The 17,204-nt window shown below is 43.5% G+C and overlaps 1 protein-coding gene and 1 long non-coding RNA gene across 2 annotated transcripts in view; one reads left to right on the top strand and one right to left on the bottom strand.

Moving 5' to 3' along the window:
* LOC310703734 (craniofacial development protein 2-like) overlaps positions 1 to 17,204 on the bottom strand; it is a 609,970-nt gene that overhangs the window by 460,795 nt on the left and 131,971 nt on the right. The window lies entirely within an intron of this gene.
* LOC310702374 lies at positions 5,592 to 15,529 on the top strand. The gene is made up of 3 exons (XR_014523479.1): positions 5,592 to 6,103; positions 13,995 to 14,089; positions 15,070 to 15,529. It is a non-coding gene; the product is annotated as an uncharacterized lncRNA (long non-coding RNA).

Raw genomic sequence — 17,204 nt, forward strand, 5'->3', positions numbered from 1 at the left:
AAAAGAAGAAGAAGAAAAATTCATGGAGGATAAGGATATCAATGGCTATTAACCCTGATGGTTATGTTCTGCCACCACTGTTGGAGGCAGTATGCTTCTGAATACCAATTGCTGGAAACCCAGGTGTGAGGATAGGATCCTGGACTAGGTGGGCCACTGGCCTGATCCAAGTAGGCAATTCTTACTTTTTAAAAAAAGCCTCAGCTGATGAGCACATGTGTGTGTGTGCACAGTGACAATGAAAACTTAGGTATTTATCATATTAAAGCCCTTTGCCGCCTTTAAGAATGGATGGTGGGAAGATAAGAGAGTCTGCCACTTCTACCAATCACTTCCACTGCTGCTGCCTGCCCTCTTACAGGTGATACAAGTAATAAAGGGTCCCCTTGTGATATACCAGTGGTTCAGTGCTCGGATGTTGTTCCAATAATCCAACGTTTTGTCGCTAAATATCTAAAAAATTAAAAATACATTGATTTTCCTCATTTTGATTTTTAATTTTAATTTTCATTATTCTACTTGTTAATTCAGTGGAATTCTGTTACAATAGATTTTGTCGGCTCGATGACCAAGATATTTAGTGATAAAACGTAGGATTACCGGAACGACATCCGAGCACTGAACCACTGGTATATCACAAGTGGACTCTTTATTACTGTGTTTGCAATTGTTCAAGATCTATTTTGGAAAGAGAAGAAATGAGAACTGAGCCACTGGCATGTTACAAGTAAACTCTTTATTTACTGTGTTTGCTATTGTTTAAGATAAAACTGATTTGGGAAAGAAGCTACTTCTGCCATTTTTATTTCATTTATTTACAGACAGTTGTCTTGTGTCTATTCCAGCAGACATTGTAGTACCATCCTGTTTATTGTTTTACTGCTTACAGGAGAAGCAGTGCAAAGCACCATTCAAAACAGTCTCCCTGCCCCTTTAAAGGAGGGGAAAAGCTGCTTCAAATGGGCCCTTTGATGCTTTAATACAGTTCCTGCACTCCCAATGGAAGCATGTGGACTGCTTTAAAGAGCAGCCTCCCCACTCTTTAAGAGAGGAGAAGGTCTTCAAACACTTTGAATCTTTATGAATCCCTGTGCTTTTCAACAGAAGCATGGCAACTGCATTAAAGCACTTGGCCGCAGAGATCAAGAGCTTAAAAGATGCAGAAAGAGGCTTGCAAAAGCCTTTGGGAGTCTTCCCGCTTCAAGTGGAACACAAAGGGTTTTTAACAAGTTTGCAGCCCTGCCCACCTTTGGACATTTGGCCCATGAGGCAGATCCTGAAAAGGGTCTGCCCATGGAGCCAAAAAGGTCCACCTGCCCCCTGCTTCAGAGAGTCAGGGAATCCTCAAGAGCAGCTTGGACAGAGGATGGCTGTTGAAAAGAAAGCGGGAGTTGTAGTCCAATAATACATGGAGGGCACCATATTGTATACCCCTGCATTACGCAGTAAATTGAATTAAACCTCACTTCTCTTCATCGGTGCTGGGGTGTTATTACCCTAGTCATCATGCTCAGTGGCTAGGAATTATGGGAGTTATAGCCCCTCAACACTGAAAAAACACCATTTTGGCTGTTCCTGGCCTAATGCATAATTAAGGAATTATGTTTCCCATCAAGGAATGACCTTGATTTTGTTATATATATGCATTGCTGCAATGATAAAGACCTGTGTTTTAATTGTTGCTGCACACACACACATACACACGTATGCACAGATAATCCGTTTCTTGGGTTCAGCTTTCCTGAACTGTAGGCATCTTTCAAAGAACTCACTTGGGAATCCTCTGTTCTCTTTGTGTGTGGAGGTTCAAGTTTTACTCAGCTTAGCAAAGCCAGGAGAAACGTCTGTAGTATTTTTCATCCAAATAAAACCTGGAACACTTGCAGATTCCAAAAATAGAGAAGACTACGTCCTCCAACTTTCTCTGGCGTTAGTTGAACATGGAAAACTCTCTAAAATGAAATGTTTTTGCCAGTGATATACAACTGCTTCTCGAGCACTTAAGTGCAGTAGCCAGTTGAAATCTCTGTGGGAGTGCTGGAGGTTAGGGCTTGGCTCCTATCTCTTTTGCTCCGTTCACAGAAGCTTCCAGTCACAGAAGCAGAGCTGTGCTTACCGAAAAGCTGCTTCTGCCCATGGAATCTTCCAGGGATTGTCATTTAAGACCTTGAACTCTGACCTTTTAAGTAGAACAGGCTTCTTTATTTAGCACCTTTTCCTTGAAAGTTCCACACTCCCTCCTGGCACTCACTTGGACCTTGGTTTAACCCGGAGTGGTACCCCCTACAGATTCATCTAGCTGTCCTCCAGTGGTGTTACCTTTGTACTCATGAATAGAAGAAACTCATGGAAGTGGGCAGGCTGAAATTAGGGGATTAAGTCACCAGGCAGAAGCCAGTGGATGTGCCTGGATGATGCTATCAGATGGTAGCCACCTGCTTCCTTGTCTGGCCCTATTAATGTCTTTAACATGGAATGGGCACCAGGTGGTTGCGTCATTTGATTTCCTACCAAGTGCACAGGTGCTGCTTATTGCTGGGGGACTTGTCTAAAAGGATGCCGTTTGTTGGATGGCACAAAATGCACACCTGTTTCAGCATGGAACAGAATATCTTGTGAACCAATTTCACTTGCCCATTATCTGCGAGCTATTCTGTTTGCACACAACAAACAGGAGAAAGAATTTGGAGCGGTTTATTTTCACATCAAATGTCAAAACATTTTGGTTTTACTTCCTGATACTTAAACCCATAGCCTTGGATTTCTGCATTCCAAAGAGCCATAGCAAAGTGGAGCTGTGAATTAAAGTCCGTATAAAGACTATAAAGAAAATCTCAATAGCAAGGAGGTTGAAGACTTTTGCTCCAAAATTTGCGGTGGTTTGAGGATTCCTATTAGTGCTCTCACTCACTCTCTGGTGCATGAAAGCCCAGCACCAGATCTTGCAGTGCATTCTGCCCAGCTAGCTTGCTGTTAAATTAATAGGATGCAGTCTCCAATAGTGTTAATAGGCTTGCACCTATGGACATTAATTCTGAAGCTGTACCAAATTACATCTCTCTTGTGTGTCCCAGGTAGACAGTGCTGCAAATTTGATGGATTACCATGTGCTGAGATTCCTGCATTGTAGGGGGTTGGACTAGATGACCCTTGGGGTCCCTTCCCTTTACAGTTCTATGACTTTAAGATGCCCAAGCTCCAGGACTTTCCCTTAGTCCACTAATTCTCCCCCCACCCTGCACATGGGGCCTGAACATGGATGTATTTAATTAGAGTGCAACAATAAAAAATTGCATGTCAAAGCAATTTGCTCGCAGCTTCTTACATACAGGTGCTCAATCCTGAGGAATGATCTCGGAATCTGCAAGAGAGTGCATGACAGGAAGCAGAAAGAAAATGTTTTATTCTCACAAAGCGGAATGCTCTGGACAGATGAAAGCAGCTGCCTCGGGCAACTGATTTTTAAGGTCACAAAAAAGGGCAGCAGGTTGCTAGCGATTTAATATATCATTATTGTACTTCAAGGAGGGAGGCACCTGCACAATTTATATTTTATTTATTAAATGCTTTATAAACCATATTTCAAGGCACAATTCCCCTCCTATGGTGTTGTACAAAATTCCTTAAAACATAGTATGCAATGATCATATGCACTGTAAATTTGCTCCGCCTCAGGCAGCAAAATGCCTTGAGCCAGCCTGAAGAGTTTCCCAGTAGAAAACTTTCCCTTTGTACAATCACATCGTCCTAAAATATCAAACATGAAGCAGCCCTCCCTTAGGCAAGCCAGTTTGGATTTGGGTGATGGAGAGGTTCCTCCTTGCATTGCATACAACCAATCTGAAATGATTCAGCAGAAAGTTATGAAAAATGCACAAGTGGCTTTGCTGCCCTGGGTGTTGTGTCATTCTTCATGCTTGCCAGGACTTAGAATCCCAAATTCATTGGCCGGAAAAGGGAAGACTGGAATAAGTTAAACGATTAGATTTTATGTTTATTGCTGTGGATCTCAGCAAAGACAAAATGCTGAAGTTTTACCTTTTAAAAATCCATCTCGTCTACTAATAACAAATTCACTCCTGAGTGTGGATCAGCACGGTCCATGCAAAAGAAGGATGACCTTCATGGCTCAAACGGATCTTTAATCAGGAAGCTGCAGAAATGAAGAGTGAAAACAATGCAACAAACTGAAATATCGGAATTCAGCAATGGCAATTTCTTGCTTGTAATAATAATAATAATAATAATAATAATAATAATAATAACAATATCTTTATTGTCATTGCCCCCTTCGGGGACAACAAAATTACTTGACTGCTCCATAAAAACACTAATTAAACAATACAGTATAATACAGCAAGGGAGATTAGATGACTTTCAAAGTCCGGGCTTCCCATTCAGGGCCGAGATCGCTCTGGAGAAGAAGCTGTTCTTAAGACGGCTCGTTCTTGTCTTCATCGTCCTGTATCTCCGTCCCAACGGCAGGAGCTCAAAGAGACAGTGACCAGGATGCGATGGATCTTTTACTATGTCCAGTGCCTTTCTATGGCACCTTGTGGCATAAATCTGCTCTAAGGTGGAGAGTGGGCAGCCAACAATGCTCTCTGCTGCCTTAACAACCCTGCACAACCCCATCCTGTCCTGGATAGTACAGCTTCCGTACCACACACATAAGCCATAAGTGAGCACGCTCTCAATGGCACAGTGATAGAAGGCAAGCAGCAGTTTCTGCGGAAGATGGTTTTTCCTTAGTATTCTCAAAAAGTACAATCTCTGCTGCGCCTTCTTCACAAGCCCCCTTGTGTTGACACTCCAGGACAGATCCTCTTGTAATTCAATGCCCAAAAATCTGAACGTTGTTACCCTCTCCACACAGACCCCATCAATCAAAGGTGGCTGGACGTTGCTCTTCTGTCTCCTGAAGTCCACCACAAGCTCCTTTGTCTTCCTTGTATTTATGAGCAAGTTGTTAGCTCTGCACCACTCTGTCAGCCGCTCCACCTCATCTCAAATGTAGTCACATTTTGAAGGTATCCTCTTAGTTAATCATGTGTACCAATAACAGGGCCCCCCTAAGACCCGAGGAGCCTTAACTGTATGCATACTTTGCAAGCCTATAACTCTTGTCTCTCCTGAAAACTTTCAAAGCAAAGATGGTTGTTAAAAGGGGTGCCTAGCACTGCAATCAAAGTTCTCTCACTGCCTAGCGCTCATTTGTTTCATCAAGAAACCAGGATCCTCTTCCTTCCTGCTCACTGGTTGCTTTTTTCTCCTTTGGTTTTTTTAATGAGATGCTCCACTTATTTTATGCCATGTGGACTCTATAATAAGATGAAGATGTCCTGTAAATTGTTCAAAGTGTCAACTGAAATGCAGTTCTGTTCAGTATAGTGGCTATGTTTGTGTCTCGTCGGGAATAATAGAAAACAGAGGCTATATCCTTTGAAACTTCAGCATGATAAATGACACATAAGGACGAAAGAAGCATGGAACACATCCCAGAGCCTCACTCGTCCATGGTGTAACTTTACTAAATCCTATAGAAAAATAAAATTGGCTTTTTGGGGATAGAGATGCAGAACATCATAGCATAGCTGTCAAGTGTCCCTTATTTGAAGGGACAGTCCCTTATTCCAGCGCCATGTCCCGCTGCTGTCCCTTATTGATAGATGTCCCTTAAATGTCCCTTAAATGATGTCCCTTAAATTTCAAAGGAAGCAGCTCCTCTCCCTCCCTCCCTGCCGGCCAGGGAGGAGGGAGGCTCCAACTGTGTTGCTTGGCTGTGTTGCTCACCCAATAAGAAGACTAAGAATGACTGGGGGGTGGAGCTTGCATGCCTTGTGTGTGGCTAGTTAATGCAAGCTGAGGGGTTTTTGAATGCTGGACGCCATTTTGTTGCACGTGCTGCTGCAAACTTTGCAGTGCAAAGCCAGGCCAGGGAGGCATCTTAAGTTGAGGCTGCATAGGCCTTGTGGTGCATGTGATTCAGATTCTATTCAGTTGAACCTCTGGTTACAAAGTTGGTTGGACAGTGTTCTCGAAGCTACCAGCATGAGTTTGACCAGACTGCAGGAGGACAGGAAGACTGGAGTGCCTGGAACAGGTGAGGCTGCAGGTCCCTTATTTTGGCTGCTGGTCCCTTATTTTCAAGGCTGCTGGTCCCTTATTTTCAAATCTGTAAGTTGACAGCTATGCATCATAGACATGTTGCATCCAAATACGTTTACGCAGACAGCTATCAAGAGGAGTTTGGGCAGGAAGAAAGATGCAAATACTCCGAATATTTCATTAAATTTACAAGTAGTAAAATTGAGCTTAGCAAAAAGGAGGCTTACAGGGCCTTCTCAGCAATGGCACCCCAGCATCCCCCCCCCCCATTATCAAATGTTGAGCTGGCACAAACATTGGCTATATTTCAGTGTCAGCTGAAGACCTTCCTCTTCTGTCAGTAATAAGATCTTTGACTTCTGTTGAACAGTGGTGTTATTTTGCCAAAAGTGTTTAGACAGATTGCTTTATTGCAATGTTGTGCTTTGATTTCTCTTTTCTTAAGCCTTGCTATTTCCCTGAGCACTTTAGATGAAGGGTGGGATATAAATGGCTTAAATTAATTAATAGGATTGCCAATGTGTGCCCCTCACTGCCCTCTACAGCACATGCAAAAACCACCTTACTGACTGAGGGTTTGAGACCCATTGGCTACTCGCGCCTGGCTTAGCTGGCCAGTCAATGCCATTTTCCAAGGTGTGGCCACAGTCACATACTGACAGCTTCCAAGAGCCACAGGTGAGAGCTGAGTGCACGTGGGGACCAACAGTGGACAAACTACTCCAGAAGGAGCATGATGTACTACCCCTCCCTTAACACCCCACAATCAGAGCAGATTGCAGCCCCCATCATGCCCTGCTCATCCGCTTCCCTGGGGCAGTATCTACTGTAGAATGTTGGACTAGATGGATCTTTCATCTGATACAACAAAGTAGCTCTTGTGTTTTGAAGTGTTAACATTTGACAGAAGTGAGTAACGGGAAAGAGAGGGAAGCCTTTTGGGTATCATAATTTGATTACACTTTGAGCAAGCTGCAAAGCATTCCTTTTTTGCTTCCAAGACTGGCCCAGAATATTAACAGCTTTCTCAATCTGGAAGTGGAACTGAGTTTATACCACATTCCACTCAGAGTCTGTTAATAATAATTTGAATAATTACATCCATAAATAATGCTTTAAGATCACTCTCCAAAAAAAACTGAACTATTGCAGGAAATGTTTTGGTACTTCTGAGAGAACTCCATGTTTTAAACATGGGCAATAGATTTGAGTATACAGGCTACTTATATATTGTCTCTATGTGGACTCTGTCAAATCACATTTTGACATTTCTGTTTTTCAAACTTACTGTACCAGGTAAAAGGACCTAGGTCAGAAGGCCTTATATTTGGGGGCAGAGGGGCGGTATCTAATCATAGCGTGTTTTTTCCTTTATGACAGCTGCAAATTAGTTGTCATTTCAGCAGCAACTCCTGTAGAATGTTTTCAAGACACAGAATTAACTAAATCCACTCATAGAAGTGTGCTTGGTGAATAACTCCTGAACACAATTTACTCCCTAATTCGTGGTTCTGCTTTTCATGGATTGCCTCCCTTCCAGTGCAATACATGCCATCACCTGCCATCAATGTCCTTCTGCAGCCTATGTACAACAAACAGGACAGTGTCTATGCAGAATAGAATATACACACAACACTGGCATCAGAAATGACAATATCCAGAAGTCAGTAGGAGACCATTTCAACTTACCAGGACATCCTGCAGCTGACCTTACAGTGGTCCTCTTTCAACCAAAGAACTTCAAATGGAAACTCCAGCATGATGCTACTGATTTGCAGTTTCTCAGGGAAATCAGCCCTTTCTGTGTATGGCCTGAATCAAGATTGAAGATTTTTATCAAGCTACATGGCATATTTAACTTGGTGATCATGTCAGTGCCAATGGTTGGTTGAGGGCCCCAGGGGCTTAGAAGAGCCTCTCAATGGCCTGAATGGGCCGTGCCATGTCTTACGGCCCTCCCCTGGCAAGCCCTTGGGCAACAGGCAGCAGTGCTTCTTCTGAATGGGAACAAAGATCAGCTCCCATCCATGTTGGATGCCCACCATCTTAATTTGCCAAACAGGCCATGTCCCAGTCTATAGATGTATGAAATGCATAGGTGTTATCTACATATTAACAGCACTCCTTTCCAAATCTCTGAATGATCTCATTCAACAGTTTCATGTAGATCAGGGGTACAAAAATGGATCCAGCCAGTATAACAGATCCTTATCTCTACCCCACCTACCCACACACCAAGTATGACAAATGAGTGGGGCCACCAACTTGCCATTCGCCACTTAGACATTTTATTACTACCAAGCCATTCAAAAGCATGCCAATGCAAGTAGATAAATAGGTACCACTGTGGCAGGAAGGTTTCTGTCACAGTATCCCATTGTGCCAGAAGCGGTTTAGTCATGCTGGCCACATGACCCGGAAACTGTCTGTGGACAAACACCAGCTCCCTTGGCCTGAAAGCGAGATGAGCGCCGCAACCCCATAGTCACCTTTGACTGGACTTAACTGTCTAGGGGTCTTTCACCTTTACCTTTTTACTTTTTACTGCCAAGCGGTATATGCATTTTGTTAAATAAAAAGAAAATTAGCAAGTTTATCAGCTGATTGTCAGGACTTCCTTTCACTGTGTATTTTAAGAACTGAAGATCAGCTAGGCATTGCCTAGAAACTCCCTTTCAGCCTTGCAACATCCTTACCTGTTATTTTGTTTATATAGTGGGTAGATGGGCATGGCTTCACCAAAACGGCCTTGAAGGCCAAATGGGGAGACTTGGTGGGCCAAATTGTGTCCATGGGCCAAACGTTCCCACTGCTGATGTAGACAATAAAAAGCATGGAAAATAAAAATATATCACCCTGGGACACCAAAGCATAACACCAAGGAGAATTAGACAAATCAGTGGAGGACAAGACTATCAACAGCTATAAGCCATGATAGCTATGTTCTGCCTCCATTTTTGGAGCCAGTATGCCACTGAATACTGGTATCTGGGGACCACAAGTGGGGAGAGTTCTGTTGTACTCATGTCCTGCTTGCAGGCTTCCAGCAATTTGACTGGCTACTGTGAGAACAGGATGCTGGACTAGATGGGCCATTGGTCTGATCCAGCAGGCTCAACTTAGGAGATGAATAGAAATGGTGCCACCTTATAGAATCAGCCACCTAGAGAGCAGTAGAATCACCCAGAAACTGTTACCCAACCTCTAGCTTAGACCTGTCTAGAAGGATACATGGTAGGTGGTGTCAAACGTTGCTGAGAGACCCATCAGGATTAACAGGATCATACAACATCCCTGTCTCTTTCCTGGCAAAGGTCATCTGATAGGATGACCAGTGCAGTTTTTGCACCAAAACCAGCCCTGAACCTGATTGAAATGGATCCAGAAAATCAGTTTCATCCAAGAGTGTTGGATTTGGTCAGAAATGACCCACTTAAAATATCTTGTCCAGGAAGATAATGTTAGTTGCTGAAACCTTCCAGGTCCAGGCTTTTGCAAACAAACGAACAAACAAAAAACCTTCACATGAATTTGTCCTGGAATGGAATGGATTGGTTCGTGCTGCCCATCTTTTGTAAAATAGATGGCTTCAAGTTTTCATGGAGAATCTGTTGGAAAGCAGAATGGAAAAAGCCACAAAATTTTGCACAATCCATTCATGTGGTAATTTGACTTGGCATAAAGTACCATAGTAGAAGCCAAAGGAGGTAGAGTTGACAACAACAACAAAAATATTTGGCTGATGTGGAAAATGGGGACTAAGGAATTGCACGTCAAACAGATGTACAAATATCTGGGAAAGCAATGGCTGCTGATCTTGGAAATTAATCCCATAGACGGTCAGATAGCCAAGAAGAAAGGCTACTCACCCAGGATTGAAAACAGTGCTGATTCCATGCATTGCACACCTGATCTCATGGTGCCTTGAATGCGAGAAAGTGTACAATGCAAATGGGCTGGTCAAAATGAGAAGATGTGGCAGCATCAGCACGAAACAAGTCAACCATGCTGCTGCTGCCTCCTTCCCAAGATGTGACACAGGGGCATTGTGGCAAGCTGTGGAAGGGGAAGGGCCTGCTCAGACTGGAGGCCAAACTAGAGATAACTAGTGACAGAAGAGAGACAACAGTAAATCACACAAGCAAGTTGGAGTTAACTATTAGCACAAAGAGGATCTGCAAAAGGAGGTCATGCCTAATGAGCACAGCAAGTAATTTCCAGCAGGTCTTGCCCCCATGAAGCAGGTGCTGAGATTGAAAGTCCCTGCCTTCCCACAGTTGCCCTCCTCCCCTCCTCCCCAGGGTTTCTCCCAAGCAATTTGAGACTGTGCCTGTGTGGAGCTCGCTTCTCCTGTGCCCTCTTCATGCCTCTCTTGGTTCTAGGAGACCAGAGGAGAGGAGAGCTTGTTCCAGCCAGACTCATCTCTGCCTCTTGGCTTCACTCCTCTCCTGCTTCAGGTTCTGCCTCTGAATCTGGACTGCTCTCTCCACAGACTCCACCTCCTCACTAAGTCCTGTTACCTCTTCAGCTTCCTACACCTCCTCCCAGTCTTCTCCCTCTGACCACTCATCATCATCCCACCACCAATCCCCTGGCTCTGAGCCTTCTTCCCTTGGGGGTTCCCCAGTAATATTGGGAGGAATAAAAGAGAAGGGAGGCAGAGGATTCTGAGTCCAGCTGAGCAAACTGGACTGCGATTTTGGGACTGACCCTAGGATTCAACTCTGGATCATCTTCAGAGATGGGAATCTGGCCTCATGACTTGACTTCGAACCTTTCTCATTGCATTGCATCGGACCTGAATCTGTATTTGACCATTGGACTGTCCGACTCCTCTCTAGTGTTGTTCTTGGGACTGTATGTACTGTTGGGACTTGCTTCAAAGTACATTCAGTTCAATCTGCCAGACAGCTAGAAACTTGGAGTTAGCAGAAGTAGCTCACTGAGGCAGCCCTGGTCTTAACATCTGCTGCTTCCACAGTCCATTCTAGGCCAAGACATTCAGTTGCAGAGTGGCAGCTGGAATGTTAGAGAACCATTGTACTACTGTCTGTTTTATTATATATTGAATATATCACAAGTCACCCTGAGAATATAAGAGAAACCTACTAGGTCAAGCCAGTGGCCCATCTAGTGTAGCATCCTGTTCTCACAGTGACCAACCCACAGACCATGCCTATAGGAACCCCACTAGCAGGACCCGAACACAAGAGCCATTTCCCCTCCTGAGGTTTACAGCAACTGGGATTCAGAAGCAAAGTTTGGTGCGGGGGGGGGGGGTACAAATCTTCCAATATAAATAAATCAATTAATTGTTTTTAATGTCTTCTGGAAGCTTGAAAGTCTGCACGATGTCTCATATCCATATATATATAGCTTTGACCAAACTGTTTTCTCCACTGTTGACTATGTCTGGAGTAAAAATGTTGCCCGCTGTAACAGTAGTAGCTGGAACTAATTTATGTTTTATGAATTCAACATAAAAAAAATCAAGCCCATATCCATATGCTGCTATAATTAAGTCTGTCTTTTATGGTGGTGGGAAGGGGGAATCTATTTCTTTGAGTCCATGCAAGATCACAGCAGGGGGGGGTGTTACCCGAACCCATCTTTTGCATTAGCCTCCCACAAGAATCCTACTTTCCATTTGGTCAAGCTGTAATCCTTATTTCATAGTGTTGCTCAATGCTGTTAGCTGCCTTGGTACCATATGGGGGAAAGCAGGGCAGAAAGGCTGAGGAACAATGGCTCTGAGAGACCTCCACTCTAGTCCCACCTTGAAGCAATTTTGTCTTGTTCCAAGGTGGAACATGACTAGAGGTCTCTTGGGACATTTGTTTTGGAACATTTCTGTCCCACTTTCCCCTAGGTAAGTCACAGTACCTTGTCTTGGAGTGCACTCAATCTGAGTGCACTCTATCACCATGATTTTCATTGCTCGCATACAGGTTCCTTACTCTTGGACAGACACAAACACAGAAACACACAGAGGGGGAGGGAGGGAGGGAGGCAGACAGGCCTCAGTTTACACACATTTGTCTGTACAGTCTAGTTAGCTGTTTAGCTTCCCTTCATTGTATTTCAGAGGCTATATTCTTTCTCCCAGTTGCCTTTATATAATAGACCCAAAGCCCCAATTACCAATTTCCTTTCACTCCTAAAGCTTTTTCATGCCCTTTCTGAGAAACCGCTTGAGGAAAACAATTTGTTTCACGTACTTGCTTGCATATTTTGTTTTACTCGATAAGAGTTTTTATTTTACGCTTTCCTTGAGCGCTGAAAGATGGTTTAAATGTTGTGCTTATGGTTTGTGGATTTGGGGAAAAGAGTTAGGATGGCAGTTGGCAGCATTACTTATATGCCCACACAATCAAAAGATTCTTACAACGTTATAATATAGTAGTAGCCTTCTAGTGGAATTGCTTTCCCTTCTTAATAAATTGTACTGCTTTTGGTGGGGCTGAACAAAAATCAGTATGATTAATTGTCTCTGTGTTGTAAAAGTAGCTTTCCCTGCTTTTAAAGTTGGGGAACCAGAGGAAGTTGAAACTTCACATGGACAAATGTTGCTGTTGACAAAGTGTCACAATTGCCACCCCAGTGCAATTGTAGCATGGTGTGTTAATCTAGAGCAGGGCTGAGAAACCTGTGGCCCTCCAAATATAGGACTACAACTCTCATCATCCCTAACTAGCAGAAGCAGTAGTCAGGGATTGTGGGAGTTGTAGTCCAACAACTACTGGAGACCCAAGTCTGAGAAACACTCTAGGCTACCTAGTGGACAGAACTGAACTCTTTGGGGTGCTGCTGTTGCTGCTACATTGCCACAATACCTCTATGCCTTGTGGAAGCTGCGACCCATCTGTTGCTTATCAAAGATTTGGGCAGATTCAAGGTAAAACTGGGAGAATCTGACCTCCACAGCATTTTGGCGACACTCAGCTGTATATTGCCAAACTGTGGCACCCAGGTCTTTGGCCATAACCTTTTATGTGATTGCATATCAAAGCTTTTATCCCTTGCCCTCCACATTATGCAGTTATGGCTAGTGACATTTGGTACCTGCAACTCCAGAGTCATTCGCGACTGGACTTGACTGTCAGGGGTCCTTTACCTTTACCTAGCTGAATTTTTAATTTGGGGGGGGGGGATATTTCCAAATCTGAAAAATCCAGATTTTGAACCCAGCATAGGAGCCAACTCCCTTTGCCCTCCCCCCTAAAATATTTGAGGGGATTGCCCCCTCCAACGTTGATGGGCATTGCCATTCAAATGGTGTGCATGTGCCATGTCTTGTGATTATGTGAGGTGGAACTTACCTGGGTCCTCCCAATATTTTATTCAAGTTGGCACCCCTGGAACCAACTTGACCATATGCTCTATGGTTCTTATGCATATTTTATTCAAAGGTAATACCCCGCTGACTTAAGTGAACCGTGCTCTTCCTTGCTTCAGCTTTAGATTTATAGGATGGCCTGTTAATTAGATACTGTCAAAAGTTGATCGTTCTGTCTATTTCTGATGTTCAGACTGTGAGTGCTATTGCTTATTCAGCCAAAAGCAGTGAACAGAAAGAGGGAGAAAGGAATAGGAGGCTGGGGTGGTAGAAGTACAAAAAATATTGCCTGTGGGGCAGGGACTGAAGAGGAGGAACCAAAAATGACACAACTCAGTGCCAGTTATGAGGGATGGTGGTAGAAAGGATAACCAGGGAGAACGAGGGTGAAATGGGAGAGCTCAGCAACTTTTGACTCCACATCACAATGGACTGTTTTCTATTCCAGCTTCTCATTTATAAGAACCTTGTCACAAGCAACAATGCCTGAGTTCACTTTCTCCCTCCTTCGTCCCAATATGTTTTCCTTTTGTGCTGTACTCCTTTTTAGATTGTGAATATGAAAGCAAAGTCCATCTTATGAAACTACCCTGAGAGCCTCTTTTGACTTAAAAGTAGGGTGAAAATGAATTTAAAAAAATAAAGGTAAGTGTGCACAGCATTGTAGCCTTAAAGTGCAAGGTCATGCATGTCTATTCAGAAACCAAATTCAGTTCCATAATTACTCCCAGAAAAGTGTGCACAGGGTTGTGGTCTCAATATATAAACATATCAGTGGGGCATTGTAGAGTTCAATAGAGGAATGTGGAAACTAAAGGAAAGATGCATATTCTGCACTTGCTTCCCAAAGACTTTAATTAAATCATCAAAGGGATGCATCCAGGCAAAGTTGAGCACTTTAAAGTTCCCGTCACTTCTCCTGGAAATATTTGTGCAGCTACTTAACCAATGGAAATCGCTTTGGCCTGCCACTTGATCTGAACCATGCTTATAGTTTGTCCCACTGACATTAATAGTTTCCACCTCCCAAATCAGTACGCTGAGGATTGCCGCAGGAACTTAATTATGGCTTGATTGCTCCCCAAACAAAGAAGTTGTTAAAAGATCCATCATGAAATGACTTCTGTTTGGGGAAAACACCTGACATCTTTTAAAAAAAAAAGATCATGAGGATGAAATAAACAGCAACTAGGCATTCTTGATTATTGAAGGGGTGGGGGGGTATACAGGTTTCTTGGGAATTGGCAAGGGCCAGCCATGAACCACATGAGTTCTAAGAATAGTGTGGCATGTACTGCAGCAATGACCTATAATAAACACCGTATTTCCAAAGGAAACTGCAGTTATTAAATGTTGTGCCAGAAGGGTCAGCTGGTATGCATAAAGATGAACTGGAGGCGGGGGGGGGGGGGAGGAATTGCTGTGAACATTCTGCTTCCTTGTTTCTTTGACACACACACACACAGAGACACAAACACGCACACGTAACCACTTATTCTCAGAAATGTGGACATCTTCACATTAGTTTTTTGTTTTGTTTTTTGGTTGAAAATATCACTTTCCCATGACCTTAAATAGCCTTCATAGGTTTTAAACCAATTTAACAACAACATATTTTTCCACAGACTTGAAGATCCCCCTTCAGCATACTGCAGAGAAAGAGAAACATCTGAGAAAACGGTGATATCCTCTCAGAGATGAAAATTAAATCTAAGATGTCTTGTGGGACAGCTGTGGGAATCTTGGTTTTTGGGGAAGTGGAGTGAGGAAAACCACTCAAACCTTAAATCTAGCAAGCAACATCATTTTGTCTAGTTCAGCCATATAAGAATAAGAATCCATGCTGCGGTTCAATTGTCTCAATATTTATTCTCTAACAGGTTGTTGAAGCACATGCACCACCTGAAGCCCACCTTTTCTTGGGCTGCCTACAAAATAATCACCTTCATTAATGCCATTACTAATGGCATCCAGATGTGAAGGATTCAGATAACAGGAGAAATTAAATTCACAGGCTCCACCCTCAATATTAAATTTTCTAAATTTTAGCAAAAGCATGTCTCTCCCCACACCCCACTCCTACAGCCTTGTAGGGACAGCACTTGGGAGAGGCATCACAAGGTGTCAGGATCTGGCTCCCTCTGCTGCCCCTGTAATTTGAGCATTAACTGTGAGTAGATCTGGATAGATAAACTGAGTAAACAAAGTAGTGCAGAAGCGGAGTTGAGCCAGGAACATGGTTATAGGGCAGAGGCAGAGGGGCAGCTGCTCTTCCAGGCTACTTTTTGAGGGCCACACGCCAATGGTTGGTGGGGCCAGAGGGAAAAGTGGGCAGGCCAGCTGGTATAAATTTTACCTTGTACAATAGGCTACTTTCCACACCTGCCCACCTGCCCCTCTCTATCCTTCATCCAAGTAAGCAAGGGGCTTTATCAGAGTTGAAGGACGCATTTCAGCCAGCTGAAAACACACAAGGAGGGTGTGAAGCAAGATTGCTGAGGCAGGGGGCCTGGGGAAAAATCCAAGGGACACACAGAAAAGCCTGAAGTGGGCAGTGTTTGATCCCTGGCCCTGAGATTAGCTACCCCTGCTATAGACAGACATGGAGGAGAGATCCAAACAGGAAGGGCACACATGCCCTTGAGCAGAGGAGAGGAGAGCCAAACCATCACTTCCCCAGAAGCTGCCTCGAACAGTAGCTTGAGGAACCATTCCTAAAGGTTGGGAACTAGCTCCTAAGTGGCAGCAGTGACTGACAGCATTGCATGGTAAAAGAGGCCTTGGTACACACTTTATGTCTCAAACCCCTCTAATTTTAGAGAGATGTTCAAGGAACAAAGAGGAAGGATTCAAACTCTCAGTCTTTGCCACACATCCCCAAATATGTTTCACACCAGGATCTTGAGGTTCCCAGCCTGCTGATTTTTCAAGGTTCCAATTAAATGTAACATACAAAGGCTCGCATTTGCCTCCTGTCCCGCCATGGAATGTATGTCCTGGGGGCGGAAATAAGACATTGTCGACTCCTTGGGAAAGTACAAATTATATAAGAAGCTTTGTCTGATGGTGGCAAGATGACTGGACCTTTGAAGAACTATGATTCTTCTTTGAAAAGAGAAGAGTCGGAGGAATAGAAAGACACACAGAGCATCTGTTGGAACAGGGTGGCATTGGGGCACGAGCAAAGCCTTCATTCAAACCAAAACAAAAGGGAGGGTAAGAAACATGGAAAAGATAATACTAGGGAGGCTCTCTTTACAATCACTGTACTGTGTCTCAGATAGTTGCTGAAAAAGGCTAGCAAAGGAGGACTATATATTGTAAAATTCAAAAATATGCATTAATTTTGGCTGCTACCATACAGTGCCATTCAAAAATAATAATAATAAATTGATTCCCCACCCCCACAAGGTCATGATTCTTTGCTGTAAGATCATATGCATGATACATTTGGCACCGCAAAGCATTGGTTTCTTTAAAACACAGACAGACACACACACACACACACACACACAACATAACACACACTGTCTCCTCACAGCTCCTGGCAACTTACACTTGAAGGCAGGCCTTTGACCCTTCCTGAGAATCTGAATGAACAAAACCATTTTATTTGTTAGCCGAACCTCATGAAATTAGTTAAATCAACCCCTCATAAGATCAACCATAGTAAAACAAAAGCAGGGGTGGTGGGCGTATGCTCTGCTTTAGCTTCAACAGTTTTCCATATTTCATACATTGTGCAGGTTTGGAAGAGAAA

The sequence above is a fragment of the Podarcis liolepis genome, assembly GCF_965112155.1.
Source record: "Podarcis liolepis genome assembly, chromosome: 3".
NCBI classification, from domain to species: Eukaryota; Metazoa; Chordata; class Lepidosauria; order Squamata; family Lacertidae; genus Podarcis; species Podarcis liolepis.